The sequence below is a fragment of the Octopus bimaculoides genome, chromosome 5 (genome assembly GCF_046866305.1).
Source record: "Octopus bimaculoides isolate indiv1 chromosome 5, ASM4686630v1, whole genome shotgun sequence".
NCBI classification, from domain to species: Eukaryota; Metazoa; Mollusca; class Cephalopoda; order Octopoda; family Octopodidae; genus Octopus; species Octopus bimaculoides.
Window position 1 is genome coordinate 100,501,048 of NC_142932.1, and position 19,687 is coordinate 100,520,734.

The 19,687-nt window shown below is 33.7% G+C and overlaps 1 protein-coding gene across 15 annotated transcripts in view; it reads left to right on the forward strand.

Moving 5' to 3' along the window:
• Nucleotides 1–19,687, forward strand: part of LOC106868342 (protein Aster-B) — a 261,093-nt gene that overhangs the window by 15,362 nt on the left and 226,044 nt on the right. Inside the window, exon 1 of one of the 15 annotated variants that reach the window (XM_089352778.1) lies at nucleotides 3,423–3,501. The exons of 13 other annotated variants lie outside the window; for them this stretch is intronic. The gene's annotated coding sequence lies outside the window, so the exon portion shown is untranslated. Of the gene's footprint in view, nucleotides 1–3,422; nucleotides 3,502–4,466; nucleotides 4,664–19,687 lie in introns of those variants that run through there. One more of the 15 variants, XM_089352776.1, reaches the window with a different exon arrangement.

A 19,687-nucleotide genomic window follows, 5' to 3' on the forward strand; every position in this document is an offset into this window, starting at 1 on the left:
ACCAAAGCCTTGTGAGTGGATTTGGTAGACGGAAACTGAAAGTAACCCGTCGTATATATATATATATATATATATATATATATATATATGTGTGTGTTTGTGTGTCTGTGTCTGCCCTCCTACCATCACTTGACAACCGATGTTGGTGTGTTCACATTCCTGTAACTTAGCGGTTCAGCAAAAGAAACCGATAGAATAAGTACTAGGCTTACAAAGAATAAGTCTTGGGGTTGATTTGTTCAACTAAAGGTGGTGCTCCAGCATGGCTGCAGTCAAATGACTGAAACAAATAAAAGAAAAAAAACGTTTTTTGTTTTATAAACAAGGGAAAGAATACTCATTATATGTTGCAGAGTATATTTATTTGTACAAAGCTGGTGATCATACCGCTGCTATTCAGATTTTCTTGGTTGATGCATGATCTATTGTCTTGCAACTAACTTGAAAATATATTTATATATTTTCAAGCCAAATTTGAATTATATATACATATTTTTTCAAGTCAGATGCAACTATCATTGAATGGTGAAGAAGTTAGCTTCACACCTGTGAGGTCTTAGATTCAATTTCATTGTCTTGCATATTGGACAAGTGCCTTTACCATAACCACAGGATTACTTAAGCCTTGTGAATGTAAATGGGTTGAGGGAAACTGTGTAGAAACCTTTCAAGTAAATTGTACTTGTAATTTAAGAAGTTCATCTTTGTCGGACTGTCACATTGATTCTACTTGAGAATTATCTTAACAATACATCTGTCTGCAGAATATTCTGACACTTTGCATGCTAATTCAATGAATAAGTCATCCAGTTACTTGGGTAACATAACTCTCATACATCAAAATTGATGGTAGCAGGACCAGTACATCACATGCATGTATTGTTTCTAACCATAAATTTATTTTTGTTGTTAGCTCAAGATCTACCCTATGGAAGCAGGATTCCTCAAAACTGGCTGTGCTCATACCACCTCCACTCAGGCACTCCTAACTCTTGTCTCTCTTCTTCATGTCACTTATCTTGTGTCAATCCCTCCCAAACCCTACACTAGCCACTTCACCAAGTCCTTCCTCTTGAGAACATTACTCTAGAATTTCCTCTCCGCATATATTTCTTCTGCATCTGTTGGATTGTAACTGCTCACGAGAAAAATTAACAGATTAATCTCAATGGTTTTAGAGGCTTTGTGAAAGCCATAGATACACCCTTTTCTTCCAAACTAAACCAAGATAAAATGTCCCATGGTGGAAGCATCAATTTCAGATATTTCTTTGACACTTTAAGAGCTGCATATACTGTACAACCCACAGGCTTTAGGCTCATTTCTATTGCTAAGTGCTAACAAATCAGTACTGTCAATATTAGACAAGGAAATGACCCTTGAAAGATGGATGGGAATGTTTCCATAATGTCCTGAACTACCCCACTGTTATCAATGAAGTTGTAATGACTTACTTGTATAGTAGTAACATGTCAGTTACTACTTTCCTACCCAGTATGAGATCTGTTCAGTGGCAAGGCTCTTGGACATGATGCCATTGAAGATGAGATCTACAAGATTGGTGAACTTTGCCTTGTCTCAAGCTCACTAAGTTTTTCTACTTTATGTGACATCAGGAGAACATGCCACATGATTTAAAGAACACCGCAATAGTCAACCTGTGCTAGAAGGAAAGTGCTTAGTTCTGCAATAACCACCAAGAATATCTTTGTTGTCAGTTGCTGGGAAGAGCCTCACTTGAATAAAGTTGAACCAGCTGCTTGTCCAATTAGAACAGGGCTTTGTGCCTGAGAGCCAGTACTGTTTTATAGAGGGTTGTAGTGCATTCAACTTGGTGTTTTGTTGCATGCCATTTAGAAGAAGTGTTGGGAGCAATAATTAAATTTTTACATGACTTTTATTGATCTTACAAAAGCATTTGGCTCTTAGTCTTGAAAGGTTTTGGAGAGACATGCCCAAGTAGAGATGCCTTGTCATGTGTATTGGCCACTTATGGTAATTTCTTGAGGGCCTGTATGCCAGGGTAATTGTTGATAGCTGCATTCTAAGTCATACATGGTGTTAAACAAGGTTGTGTGCAAGCACCAGCACTTTTCAGCATTATGTTTTCAGTCATGCTGACTGATGTAATCCACAGTAGAGAGGATGTCACTTAATGTCACACTGATGCCGGGCCTTTCAAATTCTGGAAATTCCTAGGTGAAATGAAAGAAGAGAATATGTTGTGTGTGTTCTTTACAAATGACCTTGCTCTGAATGGAGGCTCAGTTTGAGAATTAGCAGTGCCGCAAACAGGTTCTTTTCTGCTTGTAGTCTTTTTGACATCCTTATGAGCACAAAGAAAACTGAAGTCATATGACAACCAGCTGCTCACAAGGACTGTTTATCACTTGCAATTACAGGCAGGGATCACACTCTAGCTGCTGACAGGTTTACATAACTTGTGGTTAACTGTTTGACTTTCACCTTCAGGTTAATGTCAACTTTTCTGTGCATGTGTAGGTCAGACAGAATTTGTTGAGGCAGCACCCTCTCAAGAACCTTCTGGATAAACAATGAGATCAACATCAAAATTGCTAAAGCCAGCATTGCCTATAGCACACATTGATACAATATATGGGTAATGATATGACTTATTCTCTAAATGATGTCTACAGAGCCATTGTTCTGTCACTTTGACTGGAAGCCATTGAGGCTTGAGCTATATACAGCAAGAATAGATTCTACTTCAAATGCCTGCACAAAACACTATGCATTTGTTAGTAGGACAAGGTCCCAGACAATGGGGTCTTCGATTGCATGATATTACCCAACATCTATACTTTTATATGTAGAGCCAAGCCAGAATGAATGACAAATATCTGTCACATTTTTGCTACAAAGAATTGGCAAGAGGCCTCCCTAGAAGATTTCATTGATCCAGAGTTGTGGAAGGGTCTTGTTGCTGAGGGATCTACTTGGCATTCAAGTCAGAGAGTAGATGAGCTGAGCAAAAGAGGAATTAGAAAGTACAGATTTGCCAGGCATTGGTAAAAAAAAAGAAGAAGCACTTAACAGTCATTACTAAATGCCCCCATCAGTGATATGCTTATCATCTGCTAAATATCCTGCTAAACCAAATTTTGTGCAAATTGTACTCTTCTAACTTAAAGAAAAAAAAACAAACTATATTACTATGCTTAAAAAGAATGTAGTGGTTATAGTTGGAATGCTTTTGATAACAGGACTACTTGGAAAGGTTGAACACAAAAACAACTGTTTAATGTGACCTGGTGTAAACAATAACACTGACCATGCATTGTGTTTTGCTTTAATAGTCCTAATGAAGAAACTGATACTACTCCACTTCAGTGCTATGAAATAGAACTTCATTGACATTTGATAGGATGTCTTGTTAAAAAGCGATTGTAATAACATTTTACATTCAGAACCATAGAAATCCTGCTATATTTTGTCAGCTATTTGAAACAGCTACAAAACTAAGAATTACACATTTTGCCTGTGAGTAAGTTTCTAAATTAAATTGAGTGATTATTTTCTATCTTTTTAATTAGTTTCATTGAAAAATGTAATGAAGTTGTTCAAAATGTCTCTTGGAATGTCTTAGGGTATATAAAACTATGTTACAAAAAAAAAAAAAAATCACTTTTAATAGGAAAACATTTCGAGACGTTTTGGTTGAATTAAACAAGATTAAAACTAATTTACATGCATTCTATATCAACAATACAATTAGTTAAAGAAACACTAATTATCACATCTTCTCCACACCTCTACATTGGACTTCTTTACATTTTAGTGGACTGGATGATTACAAAGTATGTGTCTTCTCTTAAATGATAATATTGTTGGCATATTGTAGATTTTGTAAGTAATAGGGTTTCACATTATCAATTCAGCTTGTTTTCTCAAATGTTTACTCATAAACTTGTCTTACTGCTGTCTTTTTCCTTTTTTAGATGGGTTTTAGTACTTTTGGTGTCAATTAGCCATAAATTACGCATACCTCAACAATGTAATATAATTATATTGAATAATTTGTCTAGAAATTTTACTTTTAAGGAGCAATCAAAGCATGACAAAATCTTGTATAAGAAATAATTTAATGTTGTGAAATAGTGAAAAACATGGAAAAAAGTTGTTTAGTCCAGGTCAGCTCTAATTAAGCGGACCTATGAACAAAGGTATTCCAGTCATGACCATGTTATTCCTTGGCCTATGCACACTGAACCTAGGACCACATTATCCAACTGGTCCTTCCTTCCTAAAATGATAGGGTATGATTTCATATTTGTCTGTTATTTCTAGCAGGTTGAGTGACCTTGTACAGGCTCTTGAGAATAAATGCATATTGCCTGATAAGCCTAAATAAAGTATGTAGATTGCCATTTTCAGAAAGTATTGTAATATACTGTGAGTGTTAAAGTTCAATGAATGTTATCAGAATTAAACAGGATAAGATTTATATAAACAAAAAATTGCTCATGATAATATCTATAGAAACTGATTTGTTGAGGTTTAAATTAAAAAAAACAGTACTATTAATGAATATTTGTCTTCATTAATAAGATGAACTTGTTTGATAGTTACTGAAGTAAATTGATCCAAAGAAACACCAAGGATTTTAATTAATATTATCCAGCTTGTGCTGTGTGGACTTGAGGTAGGAGTAAACAATTTTGTTCTTATTAACAAACTGAGAACTAAAGTATCATTACTTAAATATTTCACTTACTAATTTCAACTTAGGTGTAGTTTTTTTTCTACTATCATCATTTGAAGCCATTCGTTTTTACCTATTTCTTTTCTTCTGTTATAATTTGTTTGTAAATATTTTTTCATCTGCATATTTTTCACCTTTTTTTTATTCTCTTAAGTTTCCATTTCTACAGATCTCCTGTTTTATAGTCTATAATATTTGTGCTTATAATTACTTACTATGATCTATTTCATTTTACTCTCATAGCATTTTCTATTTTCTTTCATCTCACAGTATAGTGTCTGTAATCTCCAACTGTCTTTCTTTCACTTATCTATGTGAAGCATATATATTTGGTTTTTCTCACCACTCTGATATCTTTCTCAGTGGTCAAGATCATGAGTGTGAAGTGTATGTGCAATGATACAGATAGAATGCTGCTAAGTGATAACAACTTAAGATTGTGTGTATATATTATTTTTATACATAAAGTCTTGTGTTACTTGCAGCAGCAAAAATTTGCTCTACAGCTAAAATGTAGCCATGCTGGAGGAAATAGAAAACAAATAGATTCAAATCTTAAATAGATGCTTTTAGTAATTACTTCATTTTGATTCAGTTGCCAGGCAGTTTTCTCCAAAATGTGATCTATGGCAAAAGTGTCACTATTTCATCTAATATACATGCTTTGAACAGCTTTAGACTTGAAAATGTTTCTGTACTTTGATAAGTTTTCAGAATTATTGGGGCAACTGAGAAATTTCTTAAGTGTACGACTATTTTCAGTATCCTTTAAAAAAACTACAGAGGATGCATTTTAACTTGAGACATCTGCCTCTAATTAGTATCCTAATCTGGGTCAACATGTGAATTCCCATGAGAATTATGTGATAAATAATGATTTCTAACATTATCACAAGGCCACATATTAGGGAGGAGGTAACAGCTGATTAAATTGATCCCAGTATTTGTGTACCACTACTTTATTGAAGGATTTGAACTGAAAACATAAATGTATGTAGCTAAATACTACAAGGCATTTTACCTGCCCTTGTACTAGTTATGCTGTGTGTTGTAACCAGGAAATAACATGATAATAATGATGATTTTTAGCATAGGTACATTGTTGTCATCATCATCATCTTTTAACATCCAGTCTTCTATAATGACATAAATTGGATAACTTAATTGAGACAGTATTCTTTGGTTGGATGCCCTTCCTGTTGCCAAAACAGTGTCCGGTGAAGACATGTGCAAATAAACATTTATGCACAAACACACATATACATATATAAACACACACATATGCATGTATATGATGCGGTACATGGTCAGATGGAACTTGAAATCACTCAGTTACAATGTAAAATTTGTTAACACGCAGTTGATTATATTGACACCAGTACTTGAACTGGTACTTTATTTTATTGATTCCAGAATGATAAAAGGCTAAGTTGACCTTGAATTCAAGATCTGTACACAGAAAGCAAAGGGTCATAGCTAAATACTATAAGACATTTTATCCAATGCTTTAATGTTCTTACCAGTCTTCTGTCAAAAGTAATAATTTACTGATACTACTAAGATTTATAGAGGAAGCTTTATAAAAAATTTAAAGTGCTTACTTTTCCCAAGAGAGAAATATAAGTAGAATATTCCTTACTAAGAATCAAATTTCAAAACTGTAGTACCTGAAAACTTATTTGTCAGAGTAATGGTAGTAATTGATAATACTATTATGGATTAGATTATTTTTACGTTAGCATAAAGCCAAAGATATTTTTTAGGAAAGGAATGGATAAGGAATTATGATATTGAAACCTTTTAAGAGATTTTGATAATGTACTTGTAGTGATAGGTCTCTAACCAAGTATTGAAACCAGGGTACAGAATAGAATCTCTGGATTTTATTTCTACTCAATAAATATTACCGAAGAGAAAGGATTGTAGTCAATAAAATCCATTCCAGTATCTTAATATTTTTTATTGACTTCAGAGGAGCCTTTCTGAATGAAATAGTTACTCAAAAATATCTTATATTTTGTTACTTTTTGCACCAGCACAGTTATCCTTACAGTATGAATAGTGATGTGATTTGAAGCATACCACCAAAAGCCTGATCATTGCTGCACAAGACCAGACTCTTGGTACCAATGCAGTGAAGTATAACATCTATAAAACTTCTGACACCCAGAAATACAAACTCTGTGGAAAGAGTGTGGAAAATGTGACCCACTTGGTAAGTGGATGTGAGAGCCTTGCACAAAAAGAATGCAAGCGGCGCCATGAGAAAATGTTTGTGTCTTCATTGGCTCTTATGCCGTAAATGCCAATATGAAGTAACATAGAACTGGTATGAGTATGTACCAAGTAAAGTTTTGCAGGAGGATGGAGAAGTAACGACACTCTGGGACTATGATTTTCAGACGGATCATGTAATCGAACACCGTCGGCCAGATATTGTCATATAGAATAAGAGAGACAAATACTGTCAGATCATTGATGTAGCCATGCCAAATGACATGAATGTTGTGAGTAAAGTGGTTGAAAAAAATCACCAAGTACTCCGAATTGAAAGTGGAAATGGTAAGACTGTATGGAATGCGAGAGGGTAATGTAAAAGTGGTGATCAGAGCATTGGGCTCAATCCCATTGAAACTTCAAGACTTCTTAAGGCAACCGGAAATCCCAAAAGCAGCCTTATTGGGCACAGCACACATCTTAAGGAAAGTATTATCTGTCTGAAGTCCTTGTGACTTGACAGATGACTAAAGACTCCGGTGCCTTTTTACCAACACTGTGTTATGAAGGAATAATGATTATTCTAAAATGTCCTTGCATTATAACCACATGGTTTTTGGTTCAGTCCTACCTTGGACAAGTGTCTTCTACTACGAGTCTTAGTCAATCAATGCCTTGTGAGTGAATTTGGTGGATGGAAATTGTGTGGAAGCCTGTTGTATATGTGTGTGTGTATGCCTGTGTGTTTGTCCCCACTTGATGACTGGTCTTGATTTGTTCAAATCCCTGTAACTTAGCAGTTTGGCAAAAAAGACTGATAGAATAAGTATTGCATCTAAAATTAAGTAGTGGGATTGATTTATTCAGATAAATCCTCCTAGGCAGTGGCCCAGCATGGCTGCAGTCCAGTGATTCAAACAAGTAAAAGGTAAACAGTTCATACACAATGCTGTGATTGTCGCTGTAAAAACATGAATGATGTATGCCAAGTTGCTTCAGTCAACCCTAGTACATGTCTGGCATTTGGTTTATTGATTCTGGCAGGAGGAAAGGCTAAGTTAACCCTAGTGGAGTTTGAACTTGGGACATCATGATCATGATCATCATTATTGTCATCATCATCATCATCATTTATGGTCTGTTTTCCATGCTGGCATGGGTTGGACGGTTTGACAGGAGCTGATAAGTTGAAGAGCCACATCAGGCTCCAATTGTCTGTTTTGACATGGTCTCCGCAGCTGCATCCTCTTCTTAATGAAAACCACTTTATAGAGTGTACTGGATGCTTTTTATGTAGCACCAGCACAGGAACTTATTATGTGGTGCCAGCACGGGTGCTTTTCACTTGGCACCAGCTTGGGTGCTTTTTATGTGGTGCCCACACAGGTGCTTTATATGTGGCATCAGCATATGAAACTAATACTACAAATGTAACTAATATGACAAAATATTTTCTCTGTTATTTATTATATTTACTGATCCTGCAATCTAGTGCTCTCTTAATAATAACAAAAACTCAACCCAGATAAAATTATAACTAAACTTTGTGTCAAAAACACAGTTGTAACTGAATTTCTTGACACACAAAAAAAAAAACGAAAAAAGAAAAAGGAGTGAAGGTTATAACTGGATTCATTGCAAGAAATAAGATTAACAGAGAACTTCCTAAATGTACTTTCCAGTATTCTTTGAAAATGTCTAGTGTGGATATGTTTTAACTTGAGACATATGCCTTTAATTAGAATTCTATTCTTGGTCAACATGTGAATTCTTATGAGAACTGGGTGATGATAATGATTTCTAACACTGTTATATCACTGTATGTGAAGGAGAGCACAGCCATTTACATTTACCTCAATATTTGAGTGATTCCTACTTAATTCTTCCCCTGGAAGGATTTGAACTTAGAATTTAAAGGAATGTAACTAAATACCACAAATAAATTTGTCTGCTTCTCTCCGTCATTTACTGCCAAAAGAAGTGATAATAATAACAGTAATAACTTGCTTATAGTTCTAAGATTTCGAAGGGATTATAACTCAAGAGAGAATATGAAAAGTTCTGAAATAGTTACTTTTCCCAGGAGATGAAAATAAGTGGAACAATACCTAGTAAGAATCAAATTACAAACTCTGATAGCAAGGAACTTACTTGCCAGAATAATATTGGTTTCAAGTTTTGGAACAAGACCAGGAATTTTGGAGGAGGGGGTAAGTCATTTACATTGATCCTAGTGTTCAACTGGTACTTATTTTATCAACCCCCAAAGGATGAAAGGCAAAGTCGACCATGGCAGAAATTGAACTCAGAACATAAAATGCTGCTAAGCATTTTGTCTGGTGTGCTAACGATTCTGCCAGCTTACCGCCTCTGCCAGATTAATATTGGTTTCAAATTTTGGCACTAAGCCAGCAATTTCAGGGAGTGGGCAAGTCGACTATATCAACCCTAGGACTCAACTGTTACTTATTTTATCGACTCTGAAAGAATGAAAGGCAAAGTTGACCTTAGTGGAATTTGAACTCAGAACATAAAGACAGACAAAAGGATGCTTGCACTTTGCCTGGTATGCTAACAATTTTGCTAGCTCTCTGCCTTTGCCAGAATAATATTTATAAATAATAAAACTTCTATGAATAATAATTTTCTTACACAAACCCAAACACAAAGATTTGTTTTTGGAAAAGAATAATTGGAGAATTGTGATATTGAAACCTTTTTTGGATGTAGATAATAATTGCTTTTAATGTAGGTGCATGGTCAGTAGTTTTTATGGGAAGGGTATTACTTGATACCATTGATCCCAGTACTCAGCTGTTACTTTATATTATCTACTCTGAAAGGATGAAAAGCAAAGTTGATCTTGGTGTGATATGAACCCATAATGTAAAGAGTTGGAAGAGATACCACAAAGTATTTTGCCCAATACTCTAACAATTCTGCCAATCCACTGTCCTAGGAGGAAGTTAGTAATGCAAATGAAGTGATAGGTCTAGTCAAGTTCTGAAACCATGTTACAGTGTTGAACTATTCAATAAAACAGGGATTTCAATTCCATTATGTAAGAGAGAAGATATTTAGACAATGTCCGGAATAATCTTTATAAACTCAATGCACATGCACAGTGGTAAAGAAGCTTGCTTCCCAATCATGTAGACTTGTGTTCTGTCCCATTTTGTTGTACTGTGGGTAAGAGTCTTCTATTATAGCCCCCAAGCTGATCAAATCATTGTGAGTGGATTTTGTAGACAGAAATTGAATGACGCACATTGTGTGTGTGTGTTTGTGTGTATCCTTGTCTAGACATTACATGATGGTAGTAAATGAAAATCATCATCATACAAGCATATATCTAGCTATGAGAAAATATTACCTTGCTTAGAAACAGATGAGAGTTGGCAACAAAAAGGTCATCTCGCTATAGAGAATCTGCATCAAAAAATTCCATCTGACCCATAAAAAAAATGTATATTAAATGATGGTAATGATGAGCACTAGTAGTCTGTGCTGGTGGGGTACATTCTTCACCAGGGAGGGTCTTTGTATTTAAAACCAACCTTGCATCCTGCTGTCTGGTGGGGATGAAATCAATCTGGCTAGTAGAGTTGCCTGATTGATAGGTGATCAGGTGGCTGTCTGGCTTCCTGAAGTTAGTGTTGCAGATTAATAGGTTGCATGCATCACAGAACTCCAGTAGCCTAGTTCCCTCTTCGTTTCGGGAACCATTTCCATGGCCCTCGTGAACACCATGGAAGATACCGGATTGCCATCCGACATGCCCATTAAACTCTCCAGCCGCAAAGATGAGGTCATTGCTACTCATCTTTAAGGTAGCCTGTAGAAGGGTATCATAAAAGGGATCATTCTGATCGCTACATGCAAAATAAACCAGCGGGCATATGCATATGGGCAACTGGATCAAATGGGATGTATGTAGACACTCTTTTACTCTTTTACTTGTTTCAGTCATTTGACTGCGGCCATGCTGGAGCACCGCCTTTAGTTGAGCAAATCGACCCCAGGACTTATTCTTTGGAAGCATAGTACTTATTCTATCAGTCTCTTTTGCTGAACCGCTAAGTTACGGGGACGTAAACACACCACCATCAGTTGTCAAACGATGTTGGGGGGACAAACACAGACAAACAAACATATACACACACATACATATATACATACATATATACGATGGGCTTCTTTCAGTTTCTGTCAATCAAATCCATTCACAAGGCTTTGGTCGGCCCAAGGCTATAGTAGAAACACTTTCCTAAGGTGCCACGCAGTGGGAATGAACCCAGAACCATGTGGTTGGTAAGGAAGCTACTTACCACACAGCCACTCCTGTGCCTATATTAAACACTTAAACATTAAAACCGCAAATGAATAGCATTATGACAACGCTATGTTATTTGGAAATGTGCCTCTCCATATTGACAAGGTCATCAAAGAAAATTTCTGAGTATCATAAATTAAATATGAAGAAAAACCTATGTATTTTGATAATCATATATCTCTATTGTTTCTGGCCTAAAATGTTGCCTCAAAGTTATCAAAATGCAAGGACTTTGAAATGGAAATATAGAAGATGTAGTAGGTGGAAGAGTAAAAATGGTATCGATGAACTGAGTATGATAATTAAAAGAACATAAATAGAAGCACTATACCATGACTGACTTGATGAAATAGTTCCATCAGAACCCCCCCCCCCAAAAAAAAATGTACAACTATGTACATCACACCTGGTATACAAACCACTAACCACGTTCAGTTCAGTAACACAACCCTCACACTACATATTCCACACAAACCACAACTGGATATAAATTTTCACCATAAACCAGAGCAACAGCAAAATAACACAAATGACAAATGAAGCCCATTGCAATACAAAATAGAGGTAACTCAAATATTTTGACCCTTGAAAAATTGGTATACCATATAATTTAGAAATACAGAGGCATGAGTCAGTAAAAGACACACATAAAACTATGGAAAACAAAACAATATTTAATAGTTGAACAAAATTTTCTTTCAAAGTATCTGTGCTGAAATGTCACATTCTTCTTCTCATCTCATATCCAAACTTGCGAACTACAAATGATAATGATCATGATGATAATTTTTAACTTTGGCACGCAACCAGTATTTTATGGGGAAATCTAAGTAATTAAATCAACTCATGTACTTAACTGATACTTATTCTTTTGACACCAGGAGAATAAAAAGCAAATATAAGGATACCTTGATTACCATCACAGTATTCGAAGCATAAATGCATATAAAAATCATCAATTCATGTCTAGACTTTGAAAAATACTAAATTTTTAATTTTTCAAAATATGGGGTTGGGGGACTTATGAAAATAGTTATAAAATAAGAAAGAAATATATAAATTGGAAGCAATTTTACATTTGTATAAGTTTATTCACTTGCATCAGTGTATTTAAAAGAATATGTTTTTATTGATTTTTAAAATATTGTAAAAGGGGTGTTTGTGTTGATTTTTCTTTCATCTCTTTGTGCATAACTTTATTGCAGCCGAGTGCATTTTCAACTTGTTTTCTGACTTGCATAATTTTCTTACATTCACATCTGCATCCATTATCATCTGCTTTTCATCTTCAGAAATTCTAAAAATAGTATTGTGTCTTTTAGTTGAGAATTTTTTCATCTACATCTCAGCTTCATTTGTTCTGTATTCACCATCATAAATCACCATCTCCAAAAATGTTTCTGCAGGGTGTCTGGTTGCTCCAGCTTAGTCCACACTTGTACTTTGCCCTATAATCCTAAACATCTGCTTTAATCTGTTTTCTAAACATATAAAATTGTCCAGGCCTTACAGAAAATATTTTGTTAGTTTGCCCTTCTGATTTGTTTTCTCTATTTTCTTTGGATTGCTACAAACAGACTTATAGCTTTTGTTTTGATGCGTATTTAACTTGCTGGATATGGTTTTGATTGCAATCTCCAATCCAAGATATTCCATTTCACTTATTGTAGTACTTTGTTTTCTTGTCTGGAATTTTGATTATGACATGACTCTTTGTAATTGTTCTTTGTAAGTTTCAAGTTCTGAATTATATCATGTACCAGTGATTTATTGGTAGGTTGCTGCCAGCCTAGTTTAGCTTTGGTAATACCACTTTCATGTTTGCTAATTATTGCTATTCTTCTCATCACTTTCACCACATTAATAAGGTTGCTCTCTCATTCAGAACTTATGCTAATAAACTGAGGGCCTGAATATATATGTGTGTGAAAAATATAACTTATTTGTAGACAACAGAAATAATGAAGCTAACTAGTTGTTGATATCATACAGTGCATATCTAGGTGGTATGTGTGCTCTATGAAAATATGCCACACAACATTATTTCTCATTTCATTTATATACCATACACTGCTGCAAATTAGGTTCATTTGCACAACTTTTGAATTCTGAGGATCATCTACTGATCACTTAAAATTAGGAACCACAGTATTCTAATCTGTGGTAATTGGAGTATCACTCTATTGTTTTTAAATCTTGATACAAAGCTACAATTGGAAGGAGTATAATAAATTAAACTGATCATAGAACTTGACTACTTTGTTTAATGGTACTAGTCGGTGGAAGGCAAAGTCAGTGCTCATAGGCTTCAACTTAGATATGACTAAATACTACATGGCACATTTTGTTTGACATTCTCTTGTTTCTGTCACTCCCTTGCTCTTACCATACCACCATTAATTAATAAATGTGTAAGAGTTGCAACAATGGTTTGAGTGCCAGATTAAATGTGCTACAGTATCCAGATGAGTCTGTCCTTTTATCCATTCAACATTGATAAAATATGCATGAATAATATATTGCAGTATATTGAGAGTATAAGCTCTTAACCTTATTGCATCTTAAAGTTAAAATTCTTATAGAAATTCTCTGATTTATGACAGAATAAGCAAAGGAAGCTATTACTCATTTCAAACCTATTTTCTAAAGTATTCCTATGTATACCTCAACAAATTCAGAAAACAAAGAAATTACAAAGTGTAGACAATCCATAAGAAAATGCTACATTCTCATCTTATGTGTATGCATCCATGAGTGTGTGTGTGTACACACACACACACACACACACACACACACATACACACACACACACTTTGAAATGTACTTTTAGAGAGACATATGCAATTGATAGACATGGTGTTAGTTCTGATAAGGTCTCAGTGAGAAAGAAATAATTGTTCCTTAAATAAGTATTGAACTAAGATGTTTCAGGGGGAAAGTAATATGTTTAGCTCTTTTTCAAGATCACAAGGGTGTTACTGATGTACGGACCCTTTTTTCTTGGGAGCACTGTGTGTGTGTGTGTGTGTGTGTGTGTGTATGTGTATCAGTGTGAAAACAAGTGGCTTGTATAACATTTACTATTTATTGATAGTAATAACTATTATTGCTGTCATACTTGGAAGTGTGCTAGACTTGATGCCTTCTTTTTGTATTTTAAACTCTGCTCCCTTTACATTGTGTTTTCAAATTCTGCCATAGCAGACTTCACTTTGCATCTCTTAACAGCCATACAATAGAAGTAATATATTGAGGTTGATTCATTTGACTATGTAGCTCTCCTCACAAAACACTGAACTTTCTATCTGCTTCAAAGAAACTAATATTTAACATTTGTTTTGCATAAGTACTATATTATTTATTTTCCTATTTTGAATTTTTTTTTTTTTTTTTGAGCAACATTTTAGAAACATTTTTAAACAACCATACAGCCATTGTAAGAATGTATTTGTTCATTCTACTTTTAGACTTGAAAAATTATTGCATTTAATTGTATATTTAATATAATTGAAATTGATTGCACAACATCCTAGAAATATCTATGGAATTTTAACAGTGAAATATGTCACTCAATAATTTCTCAAACCTTCATATTGCACTAGTTTGTAAATGCATAAATTTCTGTATTGAACCTACTCTGTTATATGGAACTGAAACTGTTTCCTTAAATATTTAACTGTTAAATCTTGCTAATGCAAGATTATACAAATAGTCTTTTTCACACCTTGTCATAACAAATTGACTCATGTTTATGCATCAAGTTAATGATATATAACATGAATCAAATGTACAGATGTTTCTGAACCTGAAGGAAGAAGAAATGGCTAGCTATTACTCATGGTGTGTTAAGTGTTGCTAAAAATGGTCAGCTTAACTTAATCATAGACTATAGAGAAATTTTCAAACTAAGAAAACTAGTTGACGTGTATAATTGGTATCATTGAGCTGTGATACTTGAATGCCTCACAGTTTACTTATCAGGATTTTGATTTTGATATTTGGAGAAATCTATTGTGTTGCGAAGTTTCTGGCTCTGTAACCATAACTATGTTAATGTAAGAGATAAGTGGATATTAAGCTTTACTTGCATTTATTCATGTAAATGGATATATGATTAACAATATGTTGGATTAGGAAGTAAGAATAATGAGAAATTGAGGAGACATATTGGATGGTGGCACTTTTAGCACTTTTAGGGAAGCCAGAAAAGTATTGAAATGAAGTTATAAAAACACTAATAAGCTTTCTCAGTGATCTATTTCAAGAGGTTCTCTACATATTTCCTTTTGCAAGTTGTGATGTGTAACAGTGGCCTAGTCAAGATAAGAAAAAACAGAAAATATTCACAGTTTTCTAAATATTTTTTTGTTGCTATTGTTGAGAAATTGTCTATTTTCAACTATTCTAACAATATTTCTGCTATAGTTATTCAATAGCTATAGTTATTTCTTATTGAACACATTTTTGCTATGGTGGTGTTGATAAATCATAATGTGTTTGGAGGTGTGATCAGAAACTCAATGAATTAAATACGAGTTTGATCCACTTGACCTAATATACCGTTGATATTTAACTTATCAACTCTGGAAGATGAAAGGCTAAGTTAACCATTAACCTTGGAAATATTAATTCTCAATACTTTAAATCGAATCTACTTTTCAAATATCTTATCTTGGTGATTTTTATCAGTGAGTTATACTGCTAAATGTTCTGTCTCATCTCTTAAACACTTGTATACGATGCTTAAAATTATTATAAATAAGGTTATGAAGAAGATTGAAACTAAAATGATAGGAAATAATAGTTTTTAAAAAGAATATGTATTTGTAATGTATCATAGAGTAATTTAAACAACTGTTGTTTTTATTTGCTTTATTTTTTTACTTGTTAGAAATTAAAATCCATTTTACCCAACAAAGTAGGATAGAGCTCAGACCAAATCTAAATAAAATGCAATACATATTTTTTCTGACAAATTCTGCTTTGAAATTTTGTAAAATAGTTTTTTGGAAAAAAAATAAGCAAATAAATATGAATGATAATTGACCTGATAAAACTGTACTGTGATAACTTACTTTTTGCTGAGGCTGCTGTAACATTACCGTTTTTATTTTGCATGTCACTGCCTACCACCATTAGATCTTAATCTAAGATAGTCTTCTGTTTATTTCCTGGCTCCTCCATTATATCATCTACTTTGTATTGAATGGTTGCCATTTCAAAGTGTGATACAGTCATGTAATGTACTTTATTTTCTAAATATTTTTGTTAATAGCACTTTTCTCTCTTCTATTTTTTTAAGTAGCTGCTAACATTGTGTAATGTTCAGACTTTTTTCTTATTACACAGTGAGAGCATAATAGCTATTTCAATAACAATTTCTTATATTGGCACAAATCCACTAATTAAAGATAGAGGAAGGAAGAAAAGCAAGGTAAATCCAGACATGACTTGAACTCGAAATGCTGGAGCACATAACGAAATACAGCAAAGCATTCAACCTGTCATTGTACAGTTTTATAATTTCTTCTGAAACTGCAATGAATTACAAAAATCATCCTACAAAGTCACACAATGTAGTACAATATTATACAAAATGGACAAACAAATATAAATGGGACTTGCTGTTAGAATGTACATGTGATGCAGATGCTGAATGGACATCCTCAGTACACAGAGCTGATATCCATTGCACTACCAAACCATTGAAGTTTGGTAATAATCTTCATCTAAAAGTCCTCTGGGAAAGGCTATATGTGATTCTTCATTGTTATTCATGATTACCCCAAAGAAATCCTCATGCTTTCAATTACACTGCTGAAGATGGTTATTCCATCAACTGCATTGTTTAGTTAGTAAATGGCTATGTATCTGATTGTATTTCAGGTGCCACATTTACTTTTTATTTTCCAAAAGAGTAACTAAAAATTTTTCTTTTAAGTATAATCTGATATTGGAAAAGTATATAAAGATACCTCTATTATATTTAAACCTTAGGAAAATAGTCAGAAACAAAGACATCAGATCAGTGTAGTTAATTTTCATTGTTAAGCAGGTATAAATCTCTTTATGGAGTCAGCGAACTTTGATTGGTGAAGGTTTATATTACAAGTCTCAAAGGTCCTTAACAAATGACAATATAAACTAAGGTTATAAACGATTGATACTGTGGGCGTGTGTGGACATGCATGTCTACATATGCGTGTGTGTGTGTATATTTTTTAGGTTGTTCAAAAAATAACGTCCAATTTTAGTCCAATTTTTCTAATATATTATTTTAATTGTAGCTGTATAAAAAATTCACCTCCACAATTGACAACCAGCATCTGAAAACACTCATCAAACAAAAGCCACATCAAAGTATCAGTGAAATGTCTCATGCAATGGGTGTTACTATTTCAACTATATCAGATCATCTCAAGAAAATTGGCAAGATGAAGAAACTCGATAAATGGATTCCACATGAACTCAGTGAAATCCAAAGAGTTCGATGTTTTGAAGTGAGTTCAATGCTTTGAAGTGTGTTCAATGCTGTTTCTATGGACCTCAATCCATTTTTTGATCGAATAGTGACTTGTGACAAAAAATGCATCCTTTTATGACAATCATAAATGATCTGCTCAATGGCTTTCCAAAATCGAAATTGCATAAACAGAAGATTATGGTGACTGTCTGGTGGCGGTTTGCCATTGGCATTGTCCATTACAGCTTTCTGGAATTTAACCAGAGTATCACTGTGAAAATTTACTGCCAGCAACTGGATGAAATGCATGTTCAGTTAAGTAAAATGTGTCTGGCTCTGGTTAATCGATGAGGTCCGAGTCTGCTTCATGATAATGCGTGGCCACATGTTGCCAGGATGACACTGCAGAAGCTCACTGACTTGAGATTTCCCAATATCAAAACATTTAGAGTTTTATTGTATGAACATAAATAAACTCGTTAATCAATGACAGAAATACACAGACCTTCTATCTTCTATGTTTTACGTGTTTCAGTCATTTGACTGCGACCATGTTGGAGCATGAGCTTGAATGGTTTTAGTTGAACAAATCGACTCCAGGACTTATTTCCTTAAGCCCAGTGGGGACAAACACAAAAACACGCACCTCCTTGTTTATTTCTGTGTTCCTTTCTGTTGAAGAGCGTAGGCTTGAAACATAAAAGACTTTCTCACTTCCCGAGCATTAAACTAATACATCTGTTTGTTGTTTACACACCCATCTTCGTCTTATGTTCTTTTGTAAATTCTCACTATATATATATATATATATAAACTGTTTTTTTTTTATATTCCGTCTACCAAATCCACTCACAAGGCTTTGATTAGTCCAATGTTATAGCAGAAGACACTTGACCAAGGTGCCATGCAATGAGTTTGGACCTGGAACTATGATGGTTGAGAAGCAAGCTTCTTACCACACAGCATGCCTGTGCCTGTGTTCATGGATCATATTTTGACTTGTTAAAACACTGTTCAAATTCATTAATTCAGGAATAAATGTTTATTCTAAAATCGGACATTATTTTCTGAATGACATGTATGTATATATATGTGTGTACGTATATATATATATATATATATATATATATATATATATATGGTTTGTTTCATATTTTGCTTCGTTTATTTAGTGGAAATGTATAGCTTATGTTTGTTTGAAACCACATTGTTTGGGAAATTTCTAGTCAGCATTCTAATAAATTGCTCATTACTGTCTCACCTTTTTGTTTTTGACATATGTTGGCATTAGTTTCACCAGAAAACTGTCAAGTATTTTCATATAAATTACACTCTGACAATGAATTGCATTTCTTCAAAATAATATAACAAATAATTATCCATGTTTCTGCTTTGTTTACTTTCCCTGCACCTTCAACTATTTTGTTCTGAGAATTTCAAAGTTATAAAATAAATATATGCATTATTTATCACATCAGTATATTAAAAAATAAACCCCCACCACAAAAAAAAAAAAAAATCCCAAACAAAAAATAACAAACACAACAATTCTAATCTGTTTTTGTTCGTGTTCCATTATCTCTCTGTATATTTATGTAGGTCTTCTACATCTTTTAATTAATTTTGATTTTTATAATTTCAAAGATATAAAATTAGTCTGCATATATATATATGTATATATTATTACTGTGTTTTAATAAAAGCAAAATTCTCTGTGCTTTCCACATTCTGGTTTACCATTCACATATAGGTTAAAGTTTCACAGCATTGCCATGACATTATGTTATAGAACTTTATCTGCTGAAGATCTGAAATATTTATAAGATGTTAATGTTAATAATAATAATAACAATAATAATAATAATAATAATAATAATAATAAAAATAATAATGATAATAATGATATTGATAATAATAATAATGATATTGATAATGATGATGATGATGATGA